This window comes from Podarcis erhardii (assembly GCF_964252035.2).
Source record: "Podarcis erhardii genome assembly, chromosome: 7".
Taxonomy (NCBI): domain Eukaryota; kingdom Metazoa; phylum Chordata; class Lepidosauria; order Squamata; family Lacertidae; genus Podarcis; species Podarcis erhardii.
In genome coordinates this window covers 57,500,914-57,512,080 of record NC_138511.1, presented here as the reverse complement: position 1 = coordinate 57,512,080, position 11,167 = coordinate 57,500,914, and the positions used below count along the sequence as shown (strand labels likewise).

The following is an 11,167-nucleotide window of genomic DNA, read 5'->3' as shown; positions in this document are numbered from 1 at the left end:
GCCGCGTTCCTTTTCCTCACCCATCGATCCAGCCAACCGAGGCTTCCGTCGCAAACAAACCAGCGAGTCCTGAAAGCGGCGTCTGCGACTGGATTGGTTAAAAAAATAATAGGGGTGGGAAGGGACAGGCGGGCGTTTAGGATTGGCCAGCCTCCCTTCCGAGCGGCGTGGGCGGAGCTTCGCTTCTAGCAATTTGAGAATGGGCCGCGTGAGTGGAAAGCGACGAAGAGGAGGGGGCGTGGCTAGTTGCCTTGGGGATACGGAGCGAGGAGCGGCGGCGGCCTGGCGGGGAGGTGGGCGGAGCCGCGGCGCGCTCGCTCATGGAACGGGGAGGGTCCGCGGAGGCCTCTTGCTCCGCCGCCGCCGCCGCGTTTCCTTCCCGCCGCTGGCTGAGGAGAAATAGGCGCGCGGTGGCACAAAGAGGCCGCCCCGCCACTGCCCGCCGCCAGCACGGCGCTTCTTCTCTGGCCTTGACGGGCTGAATGGAAGGCGGCAGCCAGCGTGGAGCGGCTGAGGTGAGTTGAGAGGAGGGGCGCCTGGCGGGGAAGGAGAAGGAGGGGAGGGGGCCGGGGGAGGAAGTGGAGGGGCGGGGGGAGGGCAGGGCCTGATCCTGATCTTGAAGTAGGAGCGAAGAAAGGGCCCTGCGGGTGGATGGGCCAGTGGGGAGAAGCCCAGCGCACAGGGGGATGATAATTTCTCTTTAAAAATTTTTTTTAATAGTGTCTTAAAGCTGTAACCCGCCCCAAGCTTTAATTCATTAATTGTGACAATGATGAAAGTCCTGGCAGTGGGGCTGAGGGTGGGAAGGAGCCTGCATGTGTACAATGCCTTTGTGTGTGTGTGATCTATTTAATCTCTCTCTCTCTATGATAACAAATGTGCATAACTGATCCACACATATGTACGTATGCATATACATATATACACAGGTGATAGTGACACAAGTGTGTGTATACATATCATATATATGCATGGTCTTACATCATTTTGGTATCTAATACATGGCTTGCATTATGGGTGGCTAGCCCTCAGATTGGGGGCCTGATCTACTCTCCCCACCACCACCACACTCAGCAGTTTTTTCTCTCCCTTCCATCCCCACAAGATTTTACTAATTTGGGTGGTGACAGCAAAAAGAAAACTGGAACTAAAGTAGATGCAGCACTAAAGTGGGTTCAGCCTGGTTTGCCTGCAAATCCTCAGAGTTTTCCTTAGATGTCAGATTGATGGGTGTAGAAATGGACAGTTGTTTGGTATGGATTACCTGAGGTGTGGCTGTGTGTGTGAAGAGTGCACACACTTAAGAGTGTGGGGTGGCCACACCCACCACTGCCATGCAGCCCTCAGAGGGTTGGCCGAGGGTGAATGTGTCCCTCAGTCCAAGAAAGTTGAGCCACATCTGACTTCCATGATAACCCACATGCATGCAGTTAATACACAGTATTGTTGTTATTGCTTACATTAGCATAACAGCTTTCTGAAGGGTAGTGGTGTTGGACCGTTGCAGAAAGAAAAGAGCCTTGTGGTACCTTTAAAGACTAACAAATAGTGTTGCTGCAGCACAGTGCTACCCTCTAAGGTGTCGTTTGCGATGATAACGGTAATCATGATTATGTCATTAATAACAGTGACGAAAGCTACTGTTTTAAGTGCAGCTCTTCAGGGCACTTTGCATGCATTTCTCTCAGTAGGCAGGTAGCATTTGACAGCTCAGAGACCTCCAGGATAGCAGCCCAGAAGGTTAGAAATGCTGGCATTGACACAGCTGTTATTTAACAGCACCCAGATAAATGTTTTGAGGGAGGGCGAGTCCCCTTTCAAAGAATGCATTGAAATTTGGTCTTTGGGGGGCAGGGTATAACACACAGGGTAAAATATCTCTTCTTACAAATAGACTCCCTTCTGTTAAATATGGCTTTCTAGTGCATACACATTCATACTCTTTATCCTAGCACATTTACCTGGGTTCTGCTTCATAGTAGCCGTGTTAATACTAGCATTTCTTGCCTCTGGGTTGCTGTGGTATAGGATTGTGAGCTGCCCAGTTTCCTCCTTGTGAAGGACTGCCTACTTTGCTTTGCTAAGAAAAAATTATGTGAAGTGGTTTGAATGCTCTAAAGCATTAAAGTAGCAGCATTGTAATGATGTAGCAATGGACATTGGTGCTGCTTATTTAGGCAATGATAATGGTCTGTGTCCTTTTTGTGCCTGAGGTTTAAGAAACCAGAATCTTTGAATGTGTAGTATCTGCCATGGGAGGGTATGAAGCAATGTCTTCCAGCACGATGTAGCTGTGGCTTACCCTTTGCTAGTTCAGCACACCTGCTTACTTCTCCTTTCATGCATGTGGAAGAAGCAAACCATGAACCCAGGCTGCATGGTTTGTTTCACTCACAGCAAATCGCCATCTGTAGCCAAGGTTTGTTCTTGGCTTGCTTGGTATGTTTTGTTGGAGCAAAGTAAATCACAGTGATAACTTTTTTTTATGTAATACTAAACCAGGGATCATGGTATAGTTCCTCTGCATGCTGGTAGGAAGAAGATAAACAACATTCCACATGGACCTGCTCTTTATTATGGTCGGTGAGCTGGGCCAAGCTTAAATCTGTGGTGATTACAATTTTCTTCTCAGTTTCTTCCTCCAGTATGAAACAATACTAAGCTCACTTTCACCACTCCTCTGTCCTAGTGATAGGTGCAGCTAAATGAGTGAGGCTGATTGTTGCTCCTCAAGGAATAACTACTCCGGCCACTTTTCTGTTGCCAAACATAATAGTGTGTTGAGTACGGAGAGGGAAATAGCTTGACTTTTACTAGCCCTTAACCCTCTTTGCTAATATTGATTTGTTTGTTTGTTCACTTGCTGAGCTGTATTTTAAAAGTTTTAATTATGGTTTTAAATTTGTTGCATTCTTTTGGAAGTGCTTTAAAATAGAGGGTTTTGTTTGTAATCATGTTGAATGGTGACTTTAAATTTGAATGAATGAATACATGGATTGGTAACATAGTGTGTAACAAGGATGGGAGAGTATGTGGTCCTCCAACCATTTGCCTTGCTGGCTAGAGCTGATGGGTGTTGGCAGCCACCATAATATGGAGGGCCACAGGTTCCCTATCCCTGCTATATAATCTTGAATACGTCTTGTCTAGAAAATGAGATTTCCTTAGAGTTTAAAATAGTAGGTTGGAGACCTGGGAATGTACTGGCGATGAGTAAGAGATTCCTGGGGACTCGGGCAAACTTGAAATGAAATGAGGAATGGCATATGAGAAAGCCTGAGGACAAGAATCTTCCTGTGGAGATAAGATGGTACTGGTAAGCTATGTGGAGGTTGTCTGCTAAAATAGGGATGAGGGAGGACGACAGGCACTTCAGGTTGGAGTGAGTGTTCTGCTGTGTGATGAGCCAGGCAGTTTCTAGGGGAGACTAGCAGCTGATTTCCTCTTGCTTTTAAGATTAGTAATTCCCAAATTGTATGTGTTCTTTCATAATTATAGAAACCTTTTTGAGAGCCCAGAGTGCCCGCCCACAGAAGGCAGTCTGCATGATCCATTGAAGGGAGGCCTCTGGCTTTCTTTTTTCCATCTTCTATGGAGGTGGGTAATTCTGCCTTGTCTTTGTTTGGATCATTCAGCCATTTCTGATGCTACAGAATTATCTACCTCCAAGGATTGCAGGAAGAGGTTGCCTGTTGCATCCCTCCACCAGTCAGTGCCCTGGGTTTTCCGCCTGACAAAAAGCAAGCCCAGAGGCACAATTCTTGCAGGAATATGCTGGGCTACAGGTAGTGTAATTCTTACTCTTGCACGCTCTAAACCTTTTGAAGTTTGACGAAGTGTGTTTCTTCATTTTAAACTCAGTAAAAAAAATGTACTTCTATCATCAAGAGTTTAGAAATTCATACTTTAGATGAGTAAGGCTATTTCTGAGGGAGATTAGTGGCTGGCTGCCTAGATGGTAGGGGCAGAACTGTGTTCTGCTCCCACATTTTATGAGACGGAACACATGCTGCTCAGAGTTTTGAATAGTGCCTCACTCTGCGCATGATGTTAAGCTTCATGCTAAACCATGGCTTCACATCAATGCATGGGTTCCCAGGGTACTCTGCCTCTAGTGCTACTGTGAGCTAAGCCATGTTTTGGCTTGGCAAGTCATCTGAATTGGGATGGTGGTTTGTCTTACGCCAAACAAAATAGTTGAGTGAGATTTGTTCTTAGTTTGTCTAGAGCCTGCCTTCTGCCCCTCACGTTGGGTGTCCTGTTCCTTGTAGGCAGGAACCCCCTCATTCAAGTGTGATGTGTGAACAGAGTATGCAGAGAGACACTGCATCCTTCCTCATGGATTCTTCAACTATTCACATCCTTGCTCCAAACACACTTTTCACCTATAGTGATATATCATGGGAAAACATCATCTTTGTTAATTAGTCTGAGGGATGCTCTCTGCTGATGGTTATGAATAAAGTGGGGTGGGGTTGGTAGTACAGTGGGGAGAGTCCAGGATATAGGCCCAAATGAGCAATATTTGTATAAATAAGGTTTCCAGTCTGTATGCTCTTGAGTCACAGGAACAACTTTTTAGTCATGCCTGCTAGTTTGTCTGACTAAATCCAACACACAGTTTGGTTTGGTTATTTGACCAATAATTTTTGTACAGTACTGTGGGGCAGAAGCGTTAGGGCTTCCCCTGCCATCACTTGAATAAATAAGAACTTAACAATTGCTCAGACAGAAGCATTTTTGCCATAGGGACTGGGTGGTCCATTGGCGTGGGCACAATTGATCAGTTCAGTATGCAAATAGATTCATAACCCATGACGCTCACACTTTGTAGTTGGTTTTGTAGCCTGTGGAGCTACTACACATTAAATGAATAGGGGGAAGGGTAGGAAATCCATCTTCCTGCCCCAACCAGGATTAGCATTGAACAAAGCTGTAGTGGTGAAGCTTGGCCTCCTTGGCTGTTGCCTGTACCTTGTGAGTCTAGCCTTTGCCCGAGTGAGTCAGTCACTTGGCTAGAACCTCTCCCTTACATTGAGGAGGCTATCACCTGAACTCTCTTTCCTGGTCTGTTTCAGCTCCTAGCAGTTGGTGCAGTGCAGGAGATTGTGTGCTCTACCCCTTTGTATTAGCTGCCGACATTGAGGATAAGTGAGGTAACTTATTTTTCACCAATGCATCACTTCCTTCTAGTCAACTTTCCAGCACCATTCAGATACATAGAAGTGTGTGATGACCCATAACAGACCAGTGCTTGGAGGCTAGATGTGGACCAGTAAATTGAAGGTGAATCCTGAGACGACAAAGATGTTGTGTGTTCTGAATTACTGAGTCTAGGAGGTTGGAGATTACCTGTTCTGGATGCGGCTGCACTCCCCTGGAAGTAGCCGGTTCATAGCTTGGCGGTGCTCCTAGATCCACTACTGCCCCTGGAGGTTTAGGTAGCCTTGGTGACCTGAAGTTCCTTTTTTCCAGCTATGGCCCCTTTTGGAGAGAGACGACCAGTGTACTCTACACCCTGATACTGTTCAGACTGGACTATTGCATTGTGCTCTGTGTGTGGAATCCCTTGAAGACTATTTGAATACTTCCACTGGTCAGAAATGCAGGTCCAGAAGAGGGCTCTCTCTGTGGCAGGCCCTAAATTATGGAGTTTCCTCCCTGCAGAAATGTGTCTGGAATATTTATTGTACAGGTGAAGATTCACCTCTTAAACCGAAGTTTTAATTCTGCTTTGTGGGACCCACCTCTTTTGTTGAAGTTATATCATTCTGCCCTGTTTTTTAAAAAATGGTTTTACTAGTTTTATAATTATAGCAATTTTATCCATTTTTATAATTGTATATTACCAGTATATTGTTTTAACTCTCCCTGAGACCTTATGGTGAAGACTAGGTAAGAAATTAAATCAATCAATTAATTAATTTCCCCACCTTTTCTTAAAAGTATGGCATATGATTGTGACCCAAACTTGAGAATTGGCTTCCATAGGAGATTTAATGAAATTATAATCTTCTAAACCTTTTAGCTCAGTTTCATGTTAATGTGTGCCTGGTAATGTGGAATGATTTGCATAAGAAAATTTTCTAATGCCCTAGACTAGAGATTGTAATTCTCTTGCTTATTTGACTTCATTTAGAAAACAAAGTTGAAGAAATAGCCAAGCTTTCTTTGCATTGTGTTTGCTGTACTTGTACTTCCCACTTCCAAGCCAAGCACTGCAGAAATATTTCTCCATTTAAGAAACACCTCTGCAGTTATGACCTACACGTCAGCAAACCCTAAGTTTGGATTGTGGATAAAACTGATGTCAATCATACATGAAAAATGATTTGCAATGTTTGCTTACCATATGTGCCCCATTTCTAGGAAGTAGGATTTGAAGAGAGTAACCCCAAATATAATATAAGATTTAGACTGCACCGTTCTTGGTCATAAAGCAAATGAATAGTCGGTGTTTTGTTAGTAGGGCTAATTTTTGTTTTAAATGGAGGGTCTGGGGAAGCTTGTACATGGGGACCATTGAGTCTCCAAAACAGAAACTTCTCAGGTGCCAATTGCAAATTTACACGTAGAAAACCAAAAATAAGGTTCTTATAATTGTATATTACTGTTTGGTTTTTAAACAGTAATTTTTACACTTCAGAAAATTGCCAAGCTCTTTCTGATTCAGGGAAGTTTAATAACAGAATGCGAAGAAATTTCTGGCATAGTATGATAGGGAGGTTTAACCAGACCCAAAATCCAGTTTGCACATGGGCATTCTTGTTTTCTTTGCAGAAACAGTCAAGCCACATTTTCTCTCTCTTTGAAATGCAAACAGTATCTCTGTGTTAACTTTTTGTGAGTTGATTCTCTTAGAGCTATGGGTTTTATGTATTTACGATGGGTGAGGGAAAAATCCAGCTATTACTGAGTTAAGACTGGAAACTGAAAGGTTGAAGTCATCCGTGTATTCAACTTTGGCTTCTTGGCAAGAATTCAGAGTGGGCAGGGTTTTTCCACAATGAGGTGATTATGGTTGAGTGTAAGGAAACACTTGAGGCTGTGAATCATTGATTCCTTCCCTCCTTACTCTAGAGGCGCCTGCGCTCAAAACCATTTCCAGCCAAGTTCTTCTGCTGAGTTGTTTGGACCAGGAAAATTTGGTGGGATGATCATATAGATGTCGTACGTTACATTGGATAACATGTTAAAATTACGAGCGTGGATGTCTTTTTATTGGAGACCTTCCCATAGAAATAGTGCCTGTGGAGCAAGCCTGTTCAGCTTTTTGTTTCAGGCAGTGCAGAAGGGGAAATGTGCATTCTACAGTTAGAATTGTTCAGTAAATTAAGGAACCAAATTTGCATGCTTCATATTCTGTTGCAAGTGGTATACCCCTGTGTTTGCAGAAGCTAGATTTATGCACTTTTTAATATTACGAATTGGAATATAGGGGGAGGAGACCAGCTTTTTTCACAAAGGGTGGCAGTTCATTCCTAGAGTTTCTGAGAAATTAAGTATTGTGTAGAAAAATCAAGTGTTCTTTTAAGTCTTTATTTTGTTACGCTGGCTCATAGTAGGCATTCTCTGTGTGTGTGTGTTGTGTGTACGTGCTAAGAAAAGGAGAGTATCAGGTGTCAAAAGGTATTTATTTCTAGTGTTGTGCCTGGAGCCCACAAAAATAGAACTCTTGCTGGAAGAATTTGTGTCTGATGCAATCAGTTGGCAAACATGTTGCTAAAAATACATGTACCGTAGTAGTTAACAGAGAGCAGCTGAAAGAGGCTGGTATTTGGGAGTCCTCGTGCTGCTTCCTTGATTCACAGAACTAGCAGTAGCCAAGTCTAGTTTTCATCAGTACTGTATTAGCACTTCCCAATGTGTGTGTTCCTCTGATAAGCAGAGGTGACCAAAAGCATGCTGGCTATTTGAAGGGAGTTCCTGAACTGTCTGACAGGCAGACCACGCAAGGCCTGCTGATAGTAGGGCCAAAAACCCTTGCTTGGAAGTTGTTGTTTTTCTAAGTTGTATTGTGCAATGCTTTCCAGACCTATGAATGATACCCTTGGTTCCCAATGCATTTCTTGGCCACTAACACACTGGTTTGTGCATACAGCAAGTTACTGCAACTTTGTAGGGCTGTGAATTTTATTGGATGATGGTTTGGAAATTATTTGTTTGAGCAAAATTAAGGCTGCTATATTTCAAAATTTCATAAATATATAGAACAGCACAATTTTATGTGGTAAGTGATACATATTGGGTTGTATCCATCATAGCGCTACATGAACAAAATGCATTGGATGGACGGTGTTTAACTACCTTGTCCCATCAGTGCAAGGATTTCTGCTTGCGCAACAGAACATTATGCCTCCCTCCTTCCACTATGTGTCACCTAAGTCTGTTCTAGGGTTTCCCCTAACACTCCTGAGCAGATTTGGCAAAGGCACAGAGCACATGAGGGGGAGGAGGCGGGGAAGTCATGTTATGCAAACAGAAATCCTTGTGGTGATCAGACAAGGTAGTTGAACTTCATGCTATGCATTTTGTTCTCTTACAGAAGTAGAGTAAGTTGAGAGCTGATAAGGAAAGGTGTCGCATACACTTCAGTTTCTCCCCCTGCTCCCCATGTCTTTTCACAAGGGACTGACTCATTGCTTCCACATTGCCAGAAATGTTCTGTCTCTGTTAGGGGTAGAGGGGTATGTGGCATATGTGAGACAAAGCTTAAACAAACGAGAAGCTAGAAATTGGCTGGCAGTGTTTTTTATAGGTTGATGTACTTTTTTTTATTATTATTATTATTTATACCCCGCCCATCTGGCTGGGCCTCCCCAGCCACTCTGGGCGGCTTCCAAAAGAATATTAAAATACTATGATACATCAAACATTAAAAGCATCCCTAAACAGGGCTGCCTTCAGATGTCTTCTAAAAGTCTGGTAGTTGTTGTTCTCTTTGACATCTGGTGGGAGGGCATTCCACAGGGAGGGCGCCACTACCGAGAAGGCCCTCTGCCTGGTTCCCTGTAACTTGACTTCTCGCAGTGAGGGAACCGCCAGAAGGCCCTCGGTGCTTTACCTCAGTGTCCGGGTAGAACGATGGGGGTGGAGACGCTCCTTCAGGTATACTGGACCGAGGCCGTTTAGGGCTTTAAAGGTCAGCACCAACACTTTGAATTGTGCTCGGAAACGTACTGGGAGCCAATGTAGGTCTTTCAAGACCGGTGTTATATGGTCTCGGCGGCCGCTCCCTGTCACCAGTCTGGCTGCTGCGTTCTGGATTAGTTGTAGTTTCCGGGTCACCTTCAAAGGTAGCCCCACGTAGAGTGCATTGCAGTAGTCCAAGCGGGAGATAACCAGAGCATGCACCACTCTGGCGAGGCAGTCCACAGGCAGATAGGGTCTCAGCCTGCGTACCAGATGGAGCTGGTACACAGCTGCCCTGGACACGGATTTAACTTGTGCCTCCATGGACAGCTGTGAGTCCAAAATGACTCCCAGGCTGCACACCTGGTCCTTCAGGGGCACAGGTACCCCATTCAGGACCAGGGAGTCCTCCACACCTGCCCGCCTCCTGTCCCCCAGAAACAGTACTTCTGTCTTGTCAGGATTCAATCTCAATCTGTTAGCCGCCATCCATCCTCCAACCGCCTCCAGACACTCACACAGGACTGTCACCGCCTTCACTGGTTCTGATTTGAAAGAGAGGTAGAGCTGGGTATCATCCGCATACTGATGAACACCCAGCCCAAACCCCCTGATGATCTCTCCCAGCGGCTGCATGTAGATGTTGAAAAGCATGGGGGAGAGGACAGAACCCTGAGGCACCCCACAAGTGAGAGCCCAGGGGTCTGAACACTCATTCCCCACCACCACTTTCTGAACACGGCCCAGGAGGAAGGAGCGGAACCACTGTATGACAGTGCCCCCAGCTCCCAGCCCCTCAAGACGGTCCAGGAGGATGTTATGGTCGATGGTATCAAACGCCGCTGAGAGATCCAGCAGAACCAGGAAACAGCTCTCACCTTTGTCCCTGGCCCGCCGGAGATCATCAACCAGTGCGACCAAGGCAGTTTCAGTCCCATGATGAGGCCTGAATCCCGACTGGAAGGGATCCAAATTTTTCACTTAAATACTTAAGTGAAAAATATAGGAAAAATACAGACTTCAATGAAATTAGCTGTTATACCTGTATATATCTAAAGTGCATTAAAGGTGGGGTGGCAGCTGAGGGTTACATAGACTGTTTACTGTGAGCTGTAAGATGGCTGGTGCACAGATAACTTGTTTATGTATTGAGTGCCCAACAGAGCAGTTTTACTTTCTGTAAGGGCTACTTAACTTCGCATTTGCAGCTTATCTTTGTCTTTGCAGCATGTGTAGAACTTCTTTTTCAGGAAACTGGCAAACTGAGGAGAGTAATAAGCTCCCCCTTGTTAGTTGAGAGTCTCCATCCCAAGTACTGTGCTAATTCACTGGTTTTACACCATGGGTTGGCTCCTCATGATTTTAAGAGAAACTTGGACATTGTGCTTTGAAACCAAATTATGCGTGCTGTTATATAGCCTGTATCAGTTTAGGAAAAAATAAGGCAGAGGAACAACTTAAATAGGTTTGCATCAATGTACCTTAATCCTAGGTGCACAGTCATTTCATGGGTTGTTGTAAGTTATGACGTTTCAAGATGATTGACTTGATGCTTCAGCCTCTAGGAATCTGTGAAACTGAGTTCCTCCCCTTCTTCTGCCTTACTCACTGATGTGCTGGATGATCTAAATATACTGACTTTCAGGCTGTGTGATTATATATATATATCAGTCATACACGAGAATGGTATATCTCATGTATGATGGATCAATATGACTAATAATGACGAATAACATCACTTACTTTCTATATTTAATCAGTAGAGCACTTATTTTCTCCCAATAGAGTGTGGTAGAAATTCTAACTGTAATCAACAAGTGAAAAATTAGTTCTCATTCTCGTTTAGAAACAAGTTATTCTAAGAGTCTTAGATTTTATTTGCCAGGTCCAAATCACTCACAGTAATTCCTTAATAATTTGATATTAGAATAACTTTACAGGTGGACAAAACAACAAGACAGGCGTTGAACCTGCTGTCACGTGTGTATTGTCAACAGGGCTGTGGCATGCAAAAGATCTCAGGTTCACTTCCCAG

The 11,167-nt window shown here is 44.4% G+C and overlaps 1 protein-coding gene across 2 annotated transcripts in view; it reads left to right on the top strand.

Annotated features, from left to right (window-relative positions):
- The first annotated feature begins 67 nt into the window (after positions 1-67).
- The window catches only part of RSPRY1 (ring finger and SPRY domain containing 1), a 37,326-nt gene continuing 26,226 nt past the window's right edge, over positions 68-11,167 (top strand). Inside the window, exons 1-2 of one of the 2 annotated variants that reach the window (XM_081872450.1) lie at positions 68-515; positions 5,079-5,156. The gene's annotated coding sequence lies outside the window, so the exon portion shown is untranslated. The remainder of the gene's footprint in view (positions 516-5,078; positions 5,157-11,167) is intronic. The other variant, XM_081872449.1, reaches the window with a different exon arrangement.